Source organism: Amblyomma americanum, chromosome 8, assembly GCF_052857255.1.
Source record: "Amblyomma americanum isolate KBUSLIRL-KWMA chromosome 8, ASM5285725v1, whole genome shotgun sequence".
Classification (NCBI taxonomy): domain Eukaryota; kingdom Metazoa; phylum Arthropoda; class Arachnida; order Ixodida; family Ixodidae; genus Amblyomma; species Amblyomma americanum.
In genome coordinates, this window is record NC_135504.1 from 13,783,464 (window position 1) to 13,805,493 (window position 22,030).

The window sequence follows — 22,030 nt, forward strand, 5'->3', positions numbered from 1 at the left end:
GAGCCACTGAATCGTGAAGTATTCTTTGTCATTGTGTTGAGCGTAGAGTCCGAGGACACGGATCCTGTCCCTATGGGTGACAGGCTGTCAGTTGGGGCGTACCGTGTGGTGTGGTGTGGTGCGTCATAGGGACGTGATTATAGAAGGACCGCTTCCGACATCTCGCTGGAGCATGCCAAGCCTACACGTTGCGCGTAGCATACAGTGGTGTCCGTTCCCCGTGCAGCGCATCCCTGCGTCGCCATCCGAGACTCATCATCATAACCCTGAGTACCCCCGCTGCAGGGCAAAGGCCCCTCTCATATTTCTCCAATTAACCTTGTTATTGCCAGCAGCTACGGCCATCGTCTCCCCGCGAACTTATAACTTCATCCGCCCACCTAACTTTCTGCCACCCCCTGCTACACTTGCCTTTTCTTAGAATCCACTCCGTCACCATTAAGGACCAGCGGTTATCTTGTCTTCGTATTCCATGCCCTGCCCAAGCCCATTTCTTCCTCTTGATTTCGACTGTAGCATGTCATTAACTCGAGTTTCTTCGCTCACCCACTCTTGCCGCTTCCGGTCTCTTAACGTTACACCTACCATTTTTCTTTCCATAGCTCGCTGCTGCATGATCCTTAACTTAAGTTGAACTCATTTCTTTAGCGTTTCTGCCTCGTAGGTGAGTACAGGTAAGATACAGACAGCTCTTGTGCAGTTTTCTTTTGAGGGATACTGGCAAACTGCCATTCATTATCTGAGAGAACCTGCCATATGCGCTCCACCCCTTCTTATCCTTCTAGTTATTTCCCTCTCATGATCCGAATCAACGGCCACTACCTGCCCTAAGAAGACATATTCCCTCAACACTTCCAGCACTTCGCTACCAATTGTGAACTGCTGTTCCCTTGTGAGATTATTGAACATTACTTTGGTTTTCCGCGTGTTACTTTTAAGACCTATCGCTCTGCTCTGCCTCTCTGACTCATTTATCATGCTTTGCAGCTCATCTCCTGTGTGAATCAGCAAGGCAACGCCATCAGCGAATCGCAGATTACTTATGCATTCTCTATTAACTCTTATCCCCAACTGTTCCCAATCCGGTCCTCGGAACACCTCCTGTAAACAGGCGGTGAGTACACTGGCGATAGCAAAAACCGTTAATAGAAAAAAATACGACTGCCGTCGGGTGACCTGCGCATATATTGACCCTTATAATGCAATCTTACTTTATACAACATTTCTCGGTAAGGTTTCGAGACTGATTTATTTTCTTCTCTAGAAATCAATCCCCAAAACAAATGTTGGTACGTGTGTGTAGCGCCATCTTTTCGGGCTAACCTGAGCTATTGTGTTATTTGCTATAGCAGCTGCTAGATGGCCTAAATGTAGACAAATACGTTGTCAGTAGTCGTCTGCGCATTCTACTGTGAGGGAATGTGGAGAGATGGATGTCCACCTCGAAAAGCGGGTAAACATAAAATTCTGTGTGAAGCTTGGCAAGGCAGCCACATAGACGTATGAGCTCCTTCATGACGCTTACGGCAACGAGACATTATCGCGGGTGCGAGTTCTCGAGTGTCACAAGAGGTTCGTTTCGGGGAGAACGTCGACACAAGGCAGGGGCTCCCTTCAACCTTACGGAATGAAAACAACGTGGCTCGGATCAGGGAAATCGTACAGCAAGACCGCACCATTAAAGTCCGCATGCTATCAGACGCTCCGGATATTAGTAAGATAACATGCCACCAACTTTTGCGTGAGAACTTGGGGAAATAAAAGCTGAATGCCAGACTTGTGCTGCACTCCCTCACAGAGGACCAGAAGGACACGCGGGTATCAACGAGCGCTGATTTGCTCTCCGAGGCAGCGAAGGGTGCTGCATTCGTCGACAGCACCATTTCTGAAGATGAAACATGGTGTTTTCAATACGATCCTCAAACAAAGAGGCCGAGCGCCGAATGGCGGTCCACAAGCTCTCTGGCGTCGAGAAAGGTGCGGCGACAGAAGACCAAAACAAAGACGATGCTGATAGTTTTTTTTTTCGATGCCAGAGGTGTCATACACCACGAGTCCGTCCCACAAGGGAAAACGGGGAATCAGGAGTTTTATATCAGCGTGCTCCAACACACGCGGGATGCACTGCGACGCCGTCGCCCTGACTTATGGGCATCTGGACAATGGAGCCTTCTCCACGATAACGCAAGGTCGCACACTGCTCTCAGCATGACAAAATTTCTCGCCAAACACAGCATAACTGTGCTTCCCCATCCGCCATACTCGCCTGACCGCTCCTCGTGCGATTTTTCCCTGTTTCCTCGTCTGACGAGAGCCCTAAAAGGTCGCTGGATGGGAGCGTGGAGGCCATTCAAGACGCCACGACTACAGAGCTGACAGCCCTGCCAAAAGAAGCGTTTTCCAACTGTTTCCAAGACCTCAAGAAGCGTTGGAAGCTGTGTATAGACTGTAAGGGAGACTATTTCGATGGGCTGCTCCACAAATGATTTCAATGTTAAACGCATTTTTAATGTATTCAGTCTCGGAACTTTACAGACAAAGGTTGTATGAAAAAATTGCGTTCATACATGGTCTCCTGCTCAAGAATGCTTTTGTTCAGAATTGTTGGATATGAGCTGGCCTCGCGCGGCATTCACCGAGACATTTCGCAGCTCGACTCCGCATACCATATCAAAGGGTGAAGGAACTGTGCGGGAAGAATGTCTCAAGTGAAAGTCACGAGGCTAGGCTTAGTGTCATTATGGGCGAATTCCATTTTTTTTTTGCTCTCGTATACTGGGCACAAAAGCTCAGGCCGTGAAAAAAAGAAAAAAAATACATCGTGTACTGACGTTCGACGCCAATATAAGACGTCGACTGTAGGGTCCTGAGCATTCAATCAACACCGAGGAAAGAAATATTCTCAGGGAGCATGATATTTCTAAGAACAGCAGCTCTCTGTGTATCCATCTTGGGTGAGTCTGTTTACCTTCACCGCCCTAGCCGCGAGTTGGAAAGGCGAGGGACCTAATATATCGACTATAAAAATTGTCACAGGATCCGGAGTTCCCGGGTTCGAACCCGACCGCGGCGGCTGCGTTTTTATGGAGGAAAAACGCTAAGGCGCCCGTGTGCTGTGCGATGTCAGTGCACGTTAAAGATCCCCAGGTGGTCGAAATTATTCCGGAGCCCTCCACTACGGACCTATTCGTTCCTATCTTCTTTCACTCCCTCCTTTATCCCTTCCCTTACGGCGCGGTTCAGGTGTCCAACGATATATGAGACAGATACTGCGCCATTTCCATTCCACCAAAAACCAATTATTATTATTATTATCATGCAGGTGGCAGGCTTTAAATTTTAGACGTCAAACTCATCGCACTTCTCACGCCAAAAACCGACACCGGTCGACACGTACACCTGGCCACCGTAGTTTCCGGAGTTTGCTTTTCTTGCTTGAACATCAGTGTCCCATATTTCATGCGTTGACTTGTATGTCCTTTGGAAAAAAATTTTAAAGCCATTCTCTTTAACCAACTGTGTCAGTTCCGTTGCTTTTTCCAGAAGTGTGAGGTGCCCAAACAAAGAGAATGTCTACATATACTCACGTTCGCTCTCTTTCCACCTTCCTGACCCTCCGCATTACGTTGTGCTCAGCTAGACTTCATTCTTTACCACAGTTTTGCAGGTCAACCGGTCTAATCCTCTTCAGCATGCTACGTTTCGCATTTACCTTGTCTGGGCAACAGATTTTGTAGTCTACATTTCCTACTCCAACACCCTTTCCACATCGCACCTTTCTCCCCCTAACTGGGGCCTCCTCCTTGCAGCGTAGGCCCTATTTACTCCCCACCAATGACGCGCGCTTTGCCCAGACGAAGAAAAGTACTCGTGCCGAAACGTTGTCAAGCACCGTGAGGCTTACCTTCCACCCTTGGTCGCTTTGTCATGTGTTGTATAGGCAGGACAAGTATTTTCAAAGCTAAGGTGGCGCAATATTAGTGCGAGAGCACTAATACGTTCACCAACGTACGTTGACTGTACGTATGTTAGTACGATATTCCGCCGTTATCTAGCAACCCGATTTACTACCTGAGCTTACCCGAGTTACTCGGGTAATCTCGGATAAGTTCGGAGGAGCGTCGCGCCACCTGCGCGAGAGGTTGCTCGGGAAGAGTAACACGGGTTGCACAATCGCTACTGGTGGCTTTCATGGGTTCCCTACCGGTGCCTGTGAGGATGATCGATCATCCCGACTGCAAAACATATATTTTTGGCGATTACAATAAAATGTAGTTGAAGTTTTGCGCCTGTGTGTGTCCTTTTTCATGTCCTGCCTTGTGTGTGCGCAATTATCTCCAGAAAAGTATGCAATACCAGCACGCCCAAAATGCAACCCTGTGATAAGAAACAGCCACCTTCCAGTGCAGTTCCGTATCTCTCAACCGCTGCGCCTCTGCGCTGGTAGTGGCATGAGGCGACTCGCCGCGATCTATGAACACTAAGTAGAGAATGACCAATTATGCATATATGGGCATTAACCCACCAAAGATATCGCGCCAGACCATTAAGGCGGATATTAAGTGCCCCCCTCCCTCCTCCAGTTGAAAAATGAACACTTGCTTTCGCACGTCTACTTGGTTTACCTACGTTAAAACACTACGATTTTCGTACAGTTCTGGCATCACTCCTACGAATTCGACAAGCGATCCATACGGGGTCTGTATCCGCAGCACCAGTTCTGGTCGCATACGCAGCTTGTCGTACGGAAGGAACTCCTCTCTGAACAAGCGTCGAAAATTACCCACGTTTTTACAAAAACCTGGCTGCCACACCGCTACCATTCTAATATCATCTAATTCTAATATCATCGCATAATCGATGGACTGTTGCGTCTAATGGTCTTCGAGGTAAAACTAAAGGGTGCTTTTAATTCTGCAACGTAATCGTTGTCTTTAGGTGACAGGCAGGCAAGATGTCTTGATATTCGAAGTTTTTATTAGAAGAGCCAACGAGAAAGCCCTAAACAATAATTAAGCTTTATAACAGACCGTCGCAAGTGGATTGTGCAAATCGACATGAACACACTGTGTGTGTTCATCTGTGTGTGTCATGTGTGCGTTCATCTCGTTCGCCGTCCCTTGCTTTCTGGTGCGCTACAACTTAGGAAATTTGAATCAACAAGCCCAAGTTTCAACGGTACTGATTACATGAGGTTCTTATTTTACAACAATATCTGCTTGAGGCAATGTCTGTGGTGGTAAGGACGTCTGCCCCGTCGTCTCTCGTCGCGTAAAACTCTCGCGTTCTTCTGCTACGAACAAATAAAGTGTTTCCTATGTGTACCCGGGGAGCAGTGAGGATTGTTTGAGGCAGAAAGTGGGTGACTTCGACAACCCCACCGAATGTGATACCACGTCACAGCCACGTGCTCGTGTCGGGGTATATAGAACGGCTGTCACGAGCGTGCAGCGGAGCTGCCATGGGCGAGCCTCAGACGCTTAGCAAGCGTGCTAGCTTTTCGCTGAATTCCAAGGATAGCCAAGTTAAGCCACTGCAAATTTTTTGAAAACGAAATGTCCCCTACTATAAATACGTCCTTTTACTGAGGGTCAAACATCAACATAACCAAATAATGTCAAATAGTCGATGTATATTAACAATAAAAAAATTGCCATATCGAGCCTTTGAGGCTCGAAGACATTTATTTACTCTGCACACATGCAGTGCACCGACCCTTGAATACGCAGCAAACGTTTACGCGAGTTCATAAGTTTTATTCGCGCTTACACCTCGTGAAATATTTTTCGCCGCCTTTACTTACACAACGTCTTAATTTCCAGCCTTTCTCGTTCGCCAGCCTGCAGAAGGAGACACCTACGACTGCGGGCCGTTTTGCCCACACATGGCAAGTAGTGTTTTTTTTCTTGTTGTTGATAAGGTCATTGATCATAAAGAGAGAGAAAGGAAGGGAAAGGTGGCGAGCTTATAGCTAGATGAGGTGCAAGAACAAGGGAAGAGTGAACTGCTGGGTGTAATGCACAGAAATTGGTACTAAACGCTTGCTGCACCGCCGTAACCAGTCGCAGAGTAACCAGTACACTTGATCACGTGCGCGGCGTACCACACGGTGCAGCTACAAAACGTGCCTATCTTGAGCGCGAAAGAGGACTCGTCGGCCGTGTTTTCGTACAGACGTGGAAAGAGCACTGGCAGGGAAAGAGTCGAGAGCCCGCTAAGTCGGTGTTTCTCAGCGTCGATGTAGATATAACACCGTGAAAATGACGGCGCCATGACAAAAAGAGGGAGCCGTTGCATAGAAGCAAAGTTAGACTGAAATGCCGCAGGTGTGCGTACGATCTAGCAAATTTTATTCGGCTACAAAGCAGTGCTGTTGTGTGATCTTGTCAAAATTCTCCTGTACATCATGATGCTTCTAGTTAGCTATTTAAGTTGGCGGCGGCAAAAGATCTAGATATGATGTCTTTGTGTGTGTATACAAGGTTGGTTTGTTTACATCCACAGAACGAGACCCCTTTTACGTCTTGCATAACTTTGTGCCCAGAAGAAGAGAGAATCTTCGATCCGTTCTTACGTAGAGAAGGCAGGTTTCGAAATGGGACACCATGCTGGGTTAGTCCACCTTGCTTTTTTTCTGTTCGTTTTTTTTATCGTACACTTCTCTTTCCGCTGGAGTAACGCTCTTGATATTTCACCTTCAAATTTCTGAGAAGCTGATAAATTACCATCCGTAGTAAATTTTGGGCTTTCTACTCTTAGCATTTTTCTGGAGACCTTGTGTTAAAACAGATCAATACTGGGTCTATAGTTGACTACCAGCTCGTACAACTACCAAATTCCGGCTGCTAGCGCAGCAAACATGAATGAGTACAGCACATCACAAACATACTTTCTGCTTGCTTTCCGGCGTCGCGGTGGGAAAATAGAAGCGGGTGAATGCACCAGTCGCACAGCTGATATGCACAGACATCGCCGTAAAGATGTAGACGCTCATCGATACTTTCGTGTGCTAGAAAAGGGGGACCATGCTTATCAGGCTGTCTACTTTTGAAACCTGTAGAGGGAAGGCATTTTAGTATTGTTTTAATTTTGCTAACTTTTCTAACTAGGTAACGTGTATGGTGTGCTGAGGCATTTGAGCATAGTTTTGTATAACCTTACTTTAATGTATCGTCAGCAAGATTCCTATAATGCAGAGGGTTGGACGATGTCGACAAGGTCAGCGACAGATGTGATTTTAGGATGCAAAACTGGATAAAAGTGACGTCCTTGCTTTTCTTGCCTCTTATTTTATTATTGTCTTTTCGTCTCAGATAGATGGAAATAGAAACGGAGAGATCGGCATGTGCTGCGGTGGGGACTGCTATCCAAACAAAACGTGTAAAAGCAAAATGCGGAAATGTGCTTTGGAAGATGCCATACGGATAGCCGTCAGCCACAGGACGTCCACAATGAATATTTCTGTCCCGAATTGAGCGAACAATAACTTGCCCGGTGTGAACCACATCTTCGACCTATAACTGTATTTGATCCGCCACTAACACTGTGTTCGAATGCAAGAAAGCCACGATGACGATAGTACACCTAGTGTGCAATTGTTCTCTCTTCATCGCACATCGATACTCGCAAAGTCAGCACGTACGCTCCTATGAAGACTGCTACTTCCTTCGAAGGACCGCCTAGAGACTCAAGTTTATGGAGCCTCGCGTACGGATGCTAGCTCCCCGTCATGACTATGGTTCCACGACACCTGGGCCGACCGCAAGAGTGCAAGAGCAAGCTGAGCAAAAAATCAAGTTCTCTTAACCACTCTCCCCAACCAACAGCTTCATTTATTTTCTGCTGAAATAAATTTTAAATTCTCTTGCTAGGCTGCAAAAGAACTTACTTTGACTGCTTAACTCTAGTAGAAGCGGTGGCAGAAATCCGATAAAAGGCCGTGCAGATTTTTCGTCGTGTTCGCATGGAGAGGCGACCTTGCCAATGGTAAGCACATGAATGACGCAAATGATCTTGGAGGAATTTCGCCCACGCCCAATAGAGCCCTATTAGGGGCCAAGAGGGACACGTCCAGAGGCACCTTCCACTTCCAAGGTCAACTTAGACCACATGACAAGGAACGGCACATGATCGACCGTGCCCACTCCCCGGCGCAAATGTTCCTAGCGGCTTATGCCCTCCTGGGGAACTCAATTTGTAAGTGGCTGAGGAATATCACGTTATGAGTACAGTGTGATCACAGTTAAAGCATTGCAGGTTATTTAAAATTAGGCGTTGACAAGTACACTAAATCCGTCTCTACACAAAAGTTACGCGGCCAAGGCGATACAAAGCGAGATGATAAACATCAACTAAAATCGATTAATTAACTGTTTCTGACTGCAGTGAGCGGCAATGTTTGTATTGAAAAATACGAGCCAGTAATTATCCTAGCAGGCGTCGGTTCCTAAATATTTGCGTCAAATGTCCAGCTTGATTCCCGTAATTGCGCATGCAAGGCAGTGACAGAAAAGCGCTGTGTCAAACTAGGGAGGAGTTCCTCCCTAGTTTTACACAGATCTTCCGCCGGGCGTACCGTCAATTTCGATAGCCGAAAGTGAAAAGGAGACAGTTATGAGCTTCAGCGGTCGCCCTACGCCGTTGGCAGACGAAACAGCGCGTCAAGCAGGAAGGTGTCGGGTGAACCCCTGCGTCGGCCGATGCCACTGGGGTCCCGAACTAGGGACCTCCACCTGGTACTTGTAAGGACTGGCCCCCTCTGTGTCAGCTCATGCACAAATTTCTGTAAGTGTATCTGCCCATAAATTTTTTCCACCGCCACCACTGGCTTGCACGAGCGATTACGCGAAATGAGCGGAAACCTTGGGGGCCAGTGTTTCGGAACACACGCACTCTAGAAGAATTCTAACAAATGAAGCTGTCTAGAAATGTTTCTGGCATAACCATTCACGATAGCCACAGTGGTTGAGAAGTAAGTATAATGTATTTTAGTTAATTGTGTGCCTGACGGTTACCGTTATCATCTCGCTTTGTGTCCCCATGGCCGCATAACTCATGTGCAGAGGTGGATTTAACGTAATGCTTAGCACCTCCTTTCAAAGTATCTATAAAGCTTAATTGTAATCGCTTTCTATAACGAAGGCTTTCGCCAAGGCCCAAATTATTTTATTTTTAATTGATTTAAACCTGTTGCGTTTCTGGGGGTGTGGGATGGGCTTTTGTTTTAGTTCTTTTTTCTGCCCATTGTACTCTTTGTGCGTGACGCCGGTGCAGCTTAGCGGACATAGTTCCTGCACCGCGGCTGGTTTGGAAAATTCCAGATTCCTTGCCTGCTTCAGGAGCAAGTGGCAGCGACAGTTGCACCGCACCCTCCGTGGCCATCCGCATTGCCAGGCTCATCTGGATGACTTTATACCAGACACAGCATGCTCTCGAAATCGCCCACATCTGCCTACCTGGATAATGAACTTGTTTACTGGGCAGCAAGCGAGTACGAACATGCATCCTCAAGACATCGACGCCGACAGCGCCAATGGCGCTATTCGGCCGAGACGACATCTGCCTTAGAAGTGTAGCTTTGCTCGAAAAATTAACTCTCCTCGCTCGCACACAATGCACGGAAATATAAGTGTCGCCGCCTACACCATCTAAATGTGCAATTCTCGGTTCGTGGAATGGCTCGCATTTGTTAAGCCGGGGATTTATTAATAAAGTTCCCCTGAGTATGTGTCCATATTTTGCCTTGTACTCTGGTTTACTGCGCTATTTCGTCTCATGCGCCGATTAAAATTATGTATGCCTTATGAGGCTGAAATTTGTCTTACGAGGGGGCATTGCCCTCTTTAGGCGACTATCTGCGTTATGAATATTCAGCTTATGTGACTTTTTACGGGAACGTTCATTTAATGTTAAGTTAGCGTGCCGGCTGTTTCAATTTTGAGATGGTTGCCTTTCTTTACACAAATAGTTCTTTGGCAAGAACACTCTCTCATTAAATGCCTGAACAAGAAACTACGAACTGAAACTTTGTATGCTTACTTATAATGAAATTAATAAATGAACAAATGAACCTTTATTGCAAGAGAGGGATGGCACTCAGCTGCTTTTGCGGAATCAGGAGGAAGGATGGGGTTGTAGGTGCAGGAACAACTTCTAGTCGGTCGTTTTTCATAGCCTTCAGAACTGCGCGAAGTCAGTCGGTCTCTCTTACACTACTCGAAGCAGGCCTCTCTCACTACAGTATGCCGCGATGGCATGTTGAGCTGCGGTGCTTGATCTGATCGTATGTGGTCTGCTAGGGTGGCCATGTTGTCATGTGACATGTTCTGATTTTTGTCTCTGTATCGTGAGAAAGATGGGTACATCCATATAAGATGTTGCGGATCTGCTCTACGCTGTTCTTTGCTGTGGGTGTATCTGTGGTGCATTGGAACGTCGTGCCTGGCAGAAGACCACTTGTGAAGTATGTACGGGGTTCGCTCTGCGATTGCAATGACTTTGTTGAAGACCTCTTGTGGCCGAGTGAGCTGTCCCTTAGCGTCAATCGCCGGCGCTGGTGTTCGTTCCAGAGATCGAAGCCTGCTGTCAGCTGTCTTGCGCTGGTGTCACCACACCAGCACAAAGAAGTCGTTATTATCGATAAAGATCACAAGTAGTGGCTGATCCCCTCTTTCACAGCCAATGTCCGTGATATCTTGCGCACTCCCAGAATCATTTCTCACGCAAAAAATCTTTTTTTTCGGAAAGAACAAGAAACTGCAACGACATGCTAGCGATAGAATTCTAACCCACGACATCCGCATGAGGCATGCAGTAGTGCATCAAATTAACTACGACAGTGGCCCTCACACTTTCTTCGTTCAATGGCCTTTGAAAGCGTTCACCAGCGCCACACAACACCATTGCAGTGGCACTTTGCGTACTGCGAGAGGCATTTGGAACGTGGTTTAACGTGCATTGGCAACAGCATGAGAGAAACCTTATGCTATCTATTGTATGAAGACTTCCAGAACCGAGATTCTCGCTATGTAGATAAGCAAGCAAAGAGGAGAAAATATGGGGATCGTTTAATGTAGCCAGTTATCCAAACCAAGAAAGTCATAGTGGAATGCCATTTTTATTGATTCGAAGGGGAACTAATTGCTTAAGCATTTCCTATCAAGCCACAAAAACATTTATTTTGGTGTGCCTTTCTTGGTTTTATGACTCTTGCCTTCTTTTGATTAAATATATTGCTTAACTGGTCCCCACTCTTCCTAAACTTGTCTGCAGAGTGATAACTTAAGCACTCTGTTAATAATTTCAATCCTGCTAATATATTTTTCGCGGTGTATTAGGTTGTACACAAAATGACCGCTGTTAAAAGCTGTGTGTGGAACAGCAAGCATGCCTGTGAAATTTATCCAATGCCAAAGAAGAAATTTGCTTGCCATCACAGTGAAACTGTAGCAGTAAAGCCATCTCATGGGCTGAGAAGTTCTAAATGTATGAAAGACTATGATGTTAAAGACTGTGGAAGTTTATTCAGTGCAATATAATGCAAATGTAGGGTAATCCCGCCAGTTATTTCGAAAATAAATAAACCTTTTGGCCAACATGCTGCTTCTTAAAAAAAATCAGAATTTAATGCGACATTTTCTTCGAGAATGGCAGTTCACAACAGATCCCAGAGGCCTGTGAGCTATTTAAAGAACTGTGGAATTTTTTTTTTCAAACGCCGCCTACGTTCTATGACGTGGACATTCTAACAGATGCATTTGTAAAGAAATTTTGTTCTTTCGTTAAGCCTTTGCTTCTCTTTTTCTTTCTGAGCCCAGATTTCGACAAAGAGGCACATGTCGGATTTGGCTGGATTGTGGCTAGAGCAGTACCACCTTCTTCTAGTCCCTGCTGAGTTTCACGTGGTGAAGGGAGCATGCTTTTAATAAATCATTTCTACCAATCGCAATTCAGGAATGGAATGAATTGCCAGATTCTACTGTCAAGAGAAGTGGCCCTTGTCAAATTCAAAGACCGGTTGCTGTCTGTCTTTGAACATTAAATTTGTCTATATTTCTTTTCTCGCCCATAGTTTGATGTGCTTGAGCAACTCGTTTGTAAATCCCCTTCTCTACTCGATTGATTTTTTTGTAACTTTTTTCATTGTGTTCTCATGTGATGTTACTGATTGTATTTGTTGTCCTAATTGCCCTCATTGTATGTTTATATATATATATATATATATATATATATATATATATATATATATATATATATATATATATATATATATATATATATATATATATATATATATATATATATATATATATATATTACTAGATTTATTTGTCTTTTTTTCAACCTCTTTGACTTTGTTCTTGTATTGTCCTACGTACGTCGCCCCCCCCCCCCCCCTTATGTAATACCCTGTGAAGGGTCCTTAAGGGTTAAGGGACAGATAAGTGATGATGCTGATGTTGATGATGAAGGGAGCATGTCTGCGGAAGACCATCTGATGCATGAGGCAACGTTTCCGTGTTGAGGTTGCTCTGATGAAGGGTTGTCTGCATGTGGAGGAGTGCGGAATTTCTTTCGTACCATAGTCTGCATTGAGGTGCATATACTCGCAGTCAACAGAAAACCAGATCCTCCCAGGCACCAACGCCAACAAAGCGGCATAGCGAGACTACGAAACGAAAAAGAGAGCTACTTAATGACAAAGGCATATATGTCGGCGTAGACCTTTTTTTTTATTTCTGGTCCTTGCCTCAATGCATAAAATAAGATCACTCGATGAATGCGTCATTAGGCTTAGGTTAATGAAGGAGCAAACGGGAGAAGATAAAGTGATAAGATACTCGATTGCAACGAAGAAACCCACAATTGAGAGTCTGTAAATTTGCGGTCTGATGCCCACTTATTGTAGACAGCAGCGCGGTATCATTTCAGGCCCGCCGCCCAGAGCAAGCCTATGCGCGCAGAAGCCGCTTCTCGGCATGTCGAAAGCAGGTGTCGCATAACATTTGCAAGGCGTAATTATCGGCTGCGGATGAATGAACATCGATTCTGCACTGGAATTTCGCCACCTTGCATGGCTGTTTCGTTTAAAAAGTTTTTACCTCAATGGCTTACAGAGAACCGGCACGCGCTTGACGCTTCTATTTCCGCCGAGAAAGAGAAAGAAGTTGACTTTCCGCTGTCGGTAACTCGATTCTTGGCCGATCCCCCAGTGTGGGTATGTGCCATCTTTTGATAGGCTAACAACAACAACAACAACAACAACAACTTCTTTGTTTATTCAACTACACCTTGGCCAATCCCCCCGCGTGTGTATGTGCCATATACCTGGGCTGAAGAAGAAGAAGAAGAAGAGGCGTACGCAGGTAAGCCGTTGTCCTGAAGCTATTTTGGTCCCTTGACGGATGTGGATCGCAATATGCAGCGTAGCATTCGCTTGGGTTACATAATTTTGATTTGGGAGTGCCTGCATTTGAACTTGCGAACCAAAATATTTCTTGTTTCCGATTTCTTCTGATTTCTTGTTTCCGTTTCTGCAGACAGGACTTACCAAGCATGCAATAGGCTTTTCGTCTAGCTAGTATAAAACGCTGCATTTGCTTTCACCCACTTCATTTTATTCCATGGTTCCCGCCACGTACTGCACCCGATCAGATCAATTACAAGAGAGGGACAGCACTTGGTCTATCGCCAAATGACAGAAGGGACTTAAATTGGGGTAGAATTGTTAGGTTATGCCAGCTGTGCTCTGTTAATATCTCCTACTGTACATATTTTCTTGTTCAGTTGTAAGACCGAACAGCCACTATGTTTATGAACGATAGGGGCGTTGGGGGAATGTTACGCTGAGGCAGGCTCCCATAATAGCGTCACGTCTCTCTACACTGGTGTGACTTATGACCGTCCATGCCCACGCTTAACAGCTGCTACAAGAAGACAAGTGAAATCGAAGTCTAAATAAAGTGTCGGGCGCATACGATCGTCAATTGTTGAGATATGGCCTGTGCCGAAAGAAATTACAACGTCATAAAAAGGACCAAATCTTTGCGGATCTGACTACCATTCTTCCGCCATGCGTTCTGCTTCAAATTTTGCTACCTGCCAAGGGCTTCCAAATCAGCCACTGTGACAAGTCTGCTCATTCAAGACAGCTTTTCACATAACTCGAGTGATTTTAAATGTTAAGTCATGTCTCTTAACTGTCTATACAAGGCGATCATGAAAACGGCGCATGCAATTAAACCAGAGAAGTGGTCACAGAACATGTATCCTACTTGTAACTTTGGCCTATCATATGCGCCACACTTGGAATAGTTGCTTTACTTCCAGAAACGCGAAAGCGGCAAGGTGTTCACTCTCGCAGAGAAAAGTGAACACAATATTTATATCGTGATGATGATGATGATGATGATGATGATGCAAATATAGCTCCTTCGTTTTCACCAAACGCGCATACTTATCCTGAACATTGTGTTTAACTGGGAGGATTTCAGCAGCCCTTTATTTCAAAATTTGTTCTGCTTTTGGAACGAAATTTCGGAGGCCCGTTTTAAGACATATTCATATGTGCCGGCTATAATTACTGCCTTAAATTCACTTCGTTATAAGAGGGGATGTTATATAAACTCGGTAAAAAAAATTGTTTGTAGCAAGATTTTAAGGAAGTGTGTTCGGAGGAAAAACGCTAAGGCGCTCGTGTGCTGTACGATGTCAGTGCACGTTAAAGATCCCCAGGTGGTCGAAATTATTCCGGAGCCCTCCACTACGGCACCTCTCTCTTCCTTTCTTCTTTCACTCCCTCCTTTGCCCTTCTCTTACGGCGCGGTTCAGGTGTCCAACGATATATGAGACAGATACTGCGCCATTTCTTTTCCCTCCAAAACCAATTATTATTATTACTCCAAAAATTGACCTTCCGCGCTCGTCTACTGAGCCGGAGTACCCGGGTTCGAACCCGACCGCAGAGGCCGTGTTTCGATGGAGGCGAAACGCAAAAGGCACCCGTGTGCTGTGCGCTGTCAGTGCAGGTTAAAGATCCCCAGGTGGCCGAAATTATTCCGGAACCCTCCACCACGGCACCTCTTTCTTCCGGTCTTCCTTGACTCCCTCCTATATCCGTTCCCTTACGGCGTGATTCAGGTGTCCGCCGATATGGGAGACGGGTACTCTGCCATTTCCTTTCCTGAAAACCAATTTCATTCATTTCATTTCAGTGCCGCCGTCAGCGTAAGAGGCCCCATAACGAGGAAGTGTCGACAAAGTTGACATATTCGAATGAAGGCTCTTCAGAGTGCGTTGAGCTGCTCCAAAGAAATCATAAAAGGCTGCCTCCTTGTCTGATTGGTTTAGTTCCGCAGAAGCGGAACTTCTTTAAAATCAGGCGTAGCTTCCTGTTGCTGATTTGGAACACTGCAATGTAAATTGTGAATAGCTTTAGCACAACTTCTACAGTGATAAGTTTTGCGCTACATCACTGACGCAATGTCAAGTGCAGTTTCATCCAGGAAGACACAACGGGGATACAGGTCAGCTGTCATCACGCAGCATCACGCTTTTGTGGTTCCAACCAATCGGCGCGGACCGAAGTGAACATGTGCACATAATGTATATTTTTAATAAGGGAGTAATTGATGATTGGCATCCACAAAGCGCAGCCAGACGGTTACAAAGGAAAGCTGTACAGCTTTCTCAGAAACCTCGCCGTTAAAAAAAAATTCGTCCTGATCCGGGGATCGAGCCCGGGACCACCGCTTCACCGGAGCAGTCGTTCTGCCAGCTGAACTAATCGGGACGGCAAGCTTATGGTAGGGCGAGAGCGAATTGATCAATAACTCGAAGTGGGAATAATGTTGGTCAAATGTTTAGGGGAGTCCCCTAAGGTGGAGTAGATTTGTAATAAGGCAGTAATTACTCCCTTATTAACTGCGATGTTTGTAAGAAAGCTGTACAGCTTTCCTTTGTAGCCGTAATGCTGCGCTTAGGTGGATGCCAACGAGTAATGACTACCTTATTACAAATCTCTCCACTTTGGGGGACTCCCCTAAACATTTAACATAAAGCGGACATTCCTGAAATACGTGCCCTGGCGTAAAAAATTAGCGAAACAATAATTACGGAAGTGATGTGATGAGAATACCAGCTCAGTGAGTTTGTTTGTTTTGAAAGCCGGCCGTAACATTTCCGGCTTTTTTCTTCTGCGCAGGGACGAATATACCACGGAGGCGACAGACGAAGACGCAGCCACGACTAACGCCTGACGTTGGCGACTATGCTTGCGTGCGGCCGGTTTGGCCACATCATTTTTTCGGCCAACAATGTTTTATAGTGTGTTATCATGCGAACGACGACCACAGACGTTTTGTTTGCACAGCTTTGTCGATTTCTCATCTCACCTCGTAAATAAATGTCAGCGTACAACCTTCATATTTTCTTTTATAGGAAATGAAGAACTCCAGGCATATGCCAAATAAAAGACGATGGGATTATGTTTAAGACTCCATAGAAATTTCTTTCTCACAAGTGGCTTGTGAATAAACAACTGTTAGGCTCTCTGAAACATATGTCGCAGCGTCTAACTTAATCGCTCATTGCAGTTCTTGTTTTGCATTACATACCTGGCCAGACATGGTTGCATCTAACTCTTCACGGGAAGTTGGTTAGTGAGAATTTTTTCGCTCAACCCGCCGTTAGCTAAACACACAGCAGCAGTGTGAAAAAATGGTCAGATAAGATGTAACTGAGGACTGAGTGGATGAACATTACCATTTTTGAGAATAAATTGAGGGCCTCCTGCTGTGTACTGCGTAAACTTGCACTCCTGAGGCTAGTACTTGTATGGCCCCGGCCAATAACTGCATAGGTGTAGTATCAGAGTACAGGATGATTCAAAAGTCACACAAAAATTGAAGATTAAAAAGTTTAATGCGGCTTTCGCAGATATTCGCAGAAAGGAATCGGAGTTTTAACCGATGCGTTTCATTGACCCATTTTGATGAACAGGTCCCGCTGTAGCCTCTGTCATCATCATCATCACTGTCTGAACAGCGAAACGAGTTCCTTTCCACTCCCTCATTTATCCCTTCCCTTACGGCGTGGGTCAGGTGTCCGCCGATATGCGAGGCAGATACTGCGCCATTTCCTTTCCCCCCCCCCCCCCGCCCCCGCCCAAAAAAAACAAACCAATCAACCACTTTCGGGAACAGGAGAAGGACACAATGGATCACTCCTTAACCGCCACTTCCCATAAGAAAGTTTCATTGATTGGTTTGCCGCAGTCTCATGCTGCTGCGAGGCGGTCAGATCGGCGGCGCAGGGCAAGCTGCGAACTATGTATCGAATAGGAGAGGCCCTTATTAAAAACAAGTCCAGCTTTCTCGGGCACAAATTTTGAAAATTGGAAAATTGTAAGCTACTCTTATGGAAATATTGAAGGTAACGGTCCATTATTCTGATATGTAGCAAAATCTTTCTTTTAAAGTGTTTTCAGCGATCGCATCGAGCGGTTAGGACTGGCATCGACAACCAATTGGGAACGCTTTTGACGATAGCAAAAACGTGAATAGAAAAGAAAAAATACACGGCTGCCCTCGGGTTATCTGCCTGTATATTAATTTTTATAGTGAAATCTTACATTATATGAAAAAATTCCGTTCATAAACGGTTTCCCGCTCAAAAATGCTTTTGTCCAGAATTGCTGGGTGTGACTGAGCATGGAAACATTTAAAGGGGCACGGAGGACAAATACAAATACCATTATTTCAACATCAGGGATGTTAGGGGTGCACCCAAAAACCCTATGACTGGTTTGACAGAGGGGCGCACCCGCGTACATAAAAACCGGCAGCAACAGAACACGGACAGAACAATAAAAAGACTACAGTGCATAGGCAAACATCATATTCAATAAAAAATTGAACATCATCTTGCAATAATAAATAAGTGAAGTCGGCAGAATTCACACGAAACGCTCAGGAACACTGCAAAACGAAGAATAACTGTAAGAAAAGAAAAATGGAGAAAGGAGGGGCAAACTTTCAGCAAGAAAAAAAACGTGTCAATAGGTCCTCAGGGCTCATTGCGCCGATTAAGAAGAGTTGGAATTATATGTCGGAGCATTTGACGACCGTAATAAGTACGAAAAGATGGCACATACCAGAAGTCGTTGTTACGTGTTAGGTAGTAATTGGCTTTGGGCCGTAACTTAGCTGTGCCATCAAAGAATGCGTCATGATTTTTCCGTGTTCTTTCATATCATTTACTTTGCAATAAATTATATGTATCATTAATAGGAGTTTCTATTATTAATGCGAAAAGAGGTTGAGTGTGAGCAGTAAACGGGGCATTTGCAATGATACGAATGACCTTTTTCTGTATTTTCTATAACCTATATGTATTTGACCATGTTGTACCCCACACCAGATGACAATATGAAAGGTTCGATAGATATAGTGCATTATAAACTAAAGGTCTGACACTCATAGGTAGTAAAGAGTGGACTTTGTATACCATGCCTGTGCATTTTGCAAGTTTTTTAACCATATTGTCGTTGTGTATGTCCCATCAAAGATTGCACTGCAGTGTCACACCTAGACACTCTATTGACGCCACTATTTCAATGCTTTGAGAACCAAACGTTAGTATAGGTAAAAGTTCTAGTGGTTTATTCTCAGGTCTAAAAAGTAAAGCTTTAGTTTTGGTAGCGTTTATTTTCAATAAATATTCAGCGCACCATTCGACCAATTTGTGCAGAGTTTCATTAGCGTTCAATGTCAAGTCACTAAGTGTTTTAGGCCTAAAAAATATGCTGCCCTCATCTGCATACATTATACATTTATCGATGTTGTCAGTGTTCACAATGTCGTTAATATAAATGTTAGAAAGTGTAGGTCCAATAATACTGCCTTGCGGCACGCTAGAATGAATGGATCTAAAGTGCGATGAAGAATTCTTAATTACAACCCACTGCTGGCGGTGCTCTACATGTGTTATTAAAAGCTGAAGGAAAGTGCCTGCTTGCAAACTCCATAGTGCTCAAGTTTAAGGAATAATATTTTGTGATTTATAGCGTCGAATGCTTTGGAAAAATCCACGAAAACCCCGAGAGTTAGTTCTTTTTCTTCAAATGACTCTAATAAAATCTCCTTCATGGTTAATAACGCTCTTTCAGTTGATTTTCCTGTGACAAAACCAAACTGGGAAGCTGATATGACTTTGTGTTTGTTGATAAAGCTTGTAATGAGCACAACTTCATCCAATGCTTGTTCTTACTGAAAATCGATTCTATGTCTCTTTCTGGTTGTGTGGATGTTTGTCCGACAGCAGAAGGCCCATTTATAGCTGAGAAAATTCCATTTAAAAACAGTACCCCCCCCCCCCCCCCCCTCCATGATTGAAACTCATGAAGCCTGCACTGAAAAGGGCTCCTTGATCCCGGTATTGAAATGAATGACTATGCAGCATAGCCTCTGGGATTCGCGATGAAAGAAACTGTTTCGACGCATGCGCAGTTTACATTCGAAATCGGTCGGTAATAGCGACACCTGTATTTTGTTTTCTGGTCCTTTCTGGCCTATAGCAGCGCCGTGTCCATGGAAGTAGTATCTCTGTCGTTCGAATGCGTCTTTGTTATTATTTTTTTTTGTGTTCCAGCTGGATCGTTCGTTATTGCGACACAATTTTCTCCCAGTCGCCGTATGGCCCACTCCTCTTAGACACCCTAAAAAATGTCAAAAGAACGCGACGAAACGAAGAAGCTCCTTATTGGAAAGTCAAATATCTTGGCGGAGTGTGCGCCATTCAACGTATGTTAAGAAAGAAAAAAATCGAGCTTAGGAGGCGAAGTGATAATAAGAAATGTCGTCCACTTTAGCGAAGAAACGCGCACAGTTTGCACATTTTCTGGTGTCCGCCTATAGTAGACCGAGAAATTATTCTATTTTAAGCCCGTCTCCCTCAGCATGCTTATGCTCACTGAAGCCGACCCTGGGCACTTTGACAGATGTTACAAACCAACTGCTATGCGTAAAAGTCAGTGGCATTTCAATGACAGTCACCTGCAATTGGAGCTGACATTGCACTTCCTTACTGTAGACCAACTCCTTCATCAACGTCACCATACTCTACAGGATGCACCCCACGTGCTACGAATTTAACTGCAAGCACTGCAAGGTGTCCAACACCCTGCGCCACATGGTCCGGGAGTGCGACAGCACACAGGTACCACCCGCGCAACAACCTTCCAGAGAGCAGCGGGACGCCTGGCTCATGCGGATGGACAGGGCGCGGCGAATGCCTTGGGCCCACACGGCCTCCTGGACCAAGGACGTCACCCGCATGAGGTGAAAACTCTCATCTGCTCATTTGGACAATGAAGTTAATCTTCTTTTTCTTCTTCACCCCAGGTATATGGCATATAACCCACGCGGGGGGGATTGGCCAAGGTGTAGAGAGAACCCGCTCGGGTACAGTGAACTAGAACGTTCTAGTTCCCTGTAGCTCGGGCGTTGCTCTTCTGTGTTCCACGGAGAAAGAGGAAGAAGTTGCAGCTGCGCGGTCAAGAGGCGTTCACAGGTGAGCCAACATTTCCGAAACAATTTTTCTCCTTCGAGTGGTACGGAGTGTTCTCTGCATGTTTGCCTCGCTTGCTTGACACAGTAGACATCTGAGAGTTCTTGCATGGAAACGTGCTCTGCCAAAAAGTGGAGTTCCTTACTTGGATTCCCCAGACACGTGTAGCAAACTAATAAGCTAATGCAAGGGAGCTTTCCCAACGTACTTTGTCTCTTGCCGGTATGAAAACAAACTATTGTTTTCATCCCATTTTATTTTATTTCTTTGCCCCCTCGCTTAAGGCTGCAGATCCGAGCTATTACGAAGTGAGGCGGTGCTTTTGCTATTGACAAAGGGCAGAAGGAATTTGACTCGACTGAGAATTGTCAGGTTAAGGACCATCTCCTTCGCTTTCCTGAATAGCCTCTGCTGCATGGAAACCTTAACGTCATGTGAACCGTTCGACGCCAATGACTATAGGACCTCCTCTCAAGATAATTCGCCGCTCTCTTAATGAGACTTGCATTCGACTATAGTGATCTTAAACGATAAACTTCACGTGAATATCTAACTACCTAACAGGCGCCTATACAAACCCTGCACGCAAGGTGTGGTCACTCAAAACAAGACCTACGCGCAAATTTGTTCTACCAGTGTATTCCACTCTTAGAACCTCTACTCGCGCAGACAGGATAGTTGCAATGCGGATAGTGATGTCACTCCCACACGGAAGAGTGAGAGTCCTAACTAACCTAAACGGCATATAACAATCGCTAATTTTTCCCCAGATTCCGCACGATTCTCCTCCAGAGTGTTGGTCAAATGTTTAGGAGAATCCCCAAAGGTGGAGTAGAACTGTAATAAGGCAGCAAATGCACATTAGCGTCCACCGGGGACCCCGAACCAGGACGAATTTTTCGTTAACAACGAAGTTTATCTGGAAGCTGTCTATATTTCGTCTGTAGACCCGTATGGCTGCGCTTGGGTAGATGCCAATGAGTAATTACTCCCTTATTATCCCCATAGTGTGTTCCATCGTGATCAGTGCCGCGGCACTTTCTTTTTAAATTTAATCTGCAGTGCAAACGAAATTTCGGAAACCCGCATTGTGTGCGAGGTTTGATAACGGTCACGCGTTGTCTTCGTTTAAGAACAGTTGCAGGAACGATTAGTTTGTTCGCGTGGAATATCCCCGAATTATCTCAGTCTACATTGCGAAGACACGCAAATCAAATTTTGCAGTTTAGCGTCCCGAATGAGGAACGTCGTAGTGGAGGACCACGGGTTAATTTAGGCCGGGGTTCTTTAACGTGCGCTGACAGCGCACAGCGTACGGTTGTTTTGGCACTTCACCTCCATAGAAGTGGGACCGGAGCTTCTTCTGTCTGACCCACCACCTTCGGATAAACAGGCGAACGCCAACCACTGAGCCACCGCGGCGAGTCAAAGATACGAGTATAAAGCCGATCTGTGGAGACATGGT

At 45.2% G+C, this 22,030-nt stretch overlaps 1 long non-coding RNA gene across 1 annotated transcript; it reads left to right on the forward strand.

Moving 5' to 3' along the window:
* The first annotated feature begins 2,839 nt into the window (after nucleotides 1-2,839).
* On the forward strand, nucleotides 2,840-7,612 carry LOC144100063 (uncharacterized). Its single transcript, XR_013307509.1, has 4 exons — nucleotides 2,840-2,954; nucleotides 5,823-5,887; nucleotides 6,505-6,612; nucleotides 7,314-7,612. It is a non-coding gene; the product is annotated as an uncharacterized LOC144100063 (long non-coding RNA).
* The last annotated feature ends 14,418 nt before the right edge of the window (nucleotides 7,613-22,030 follow it).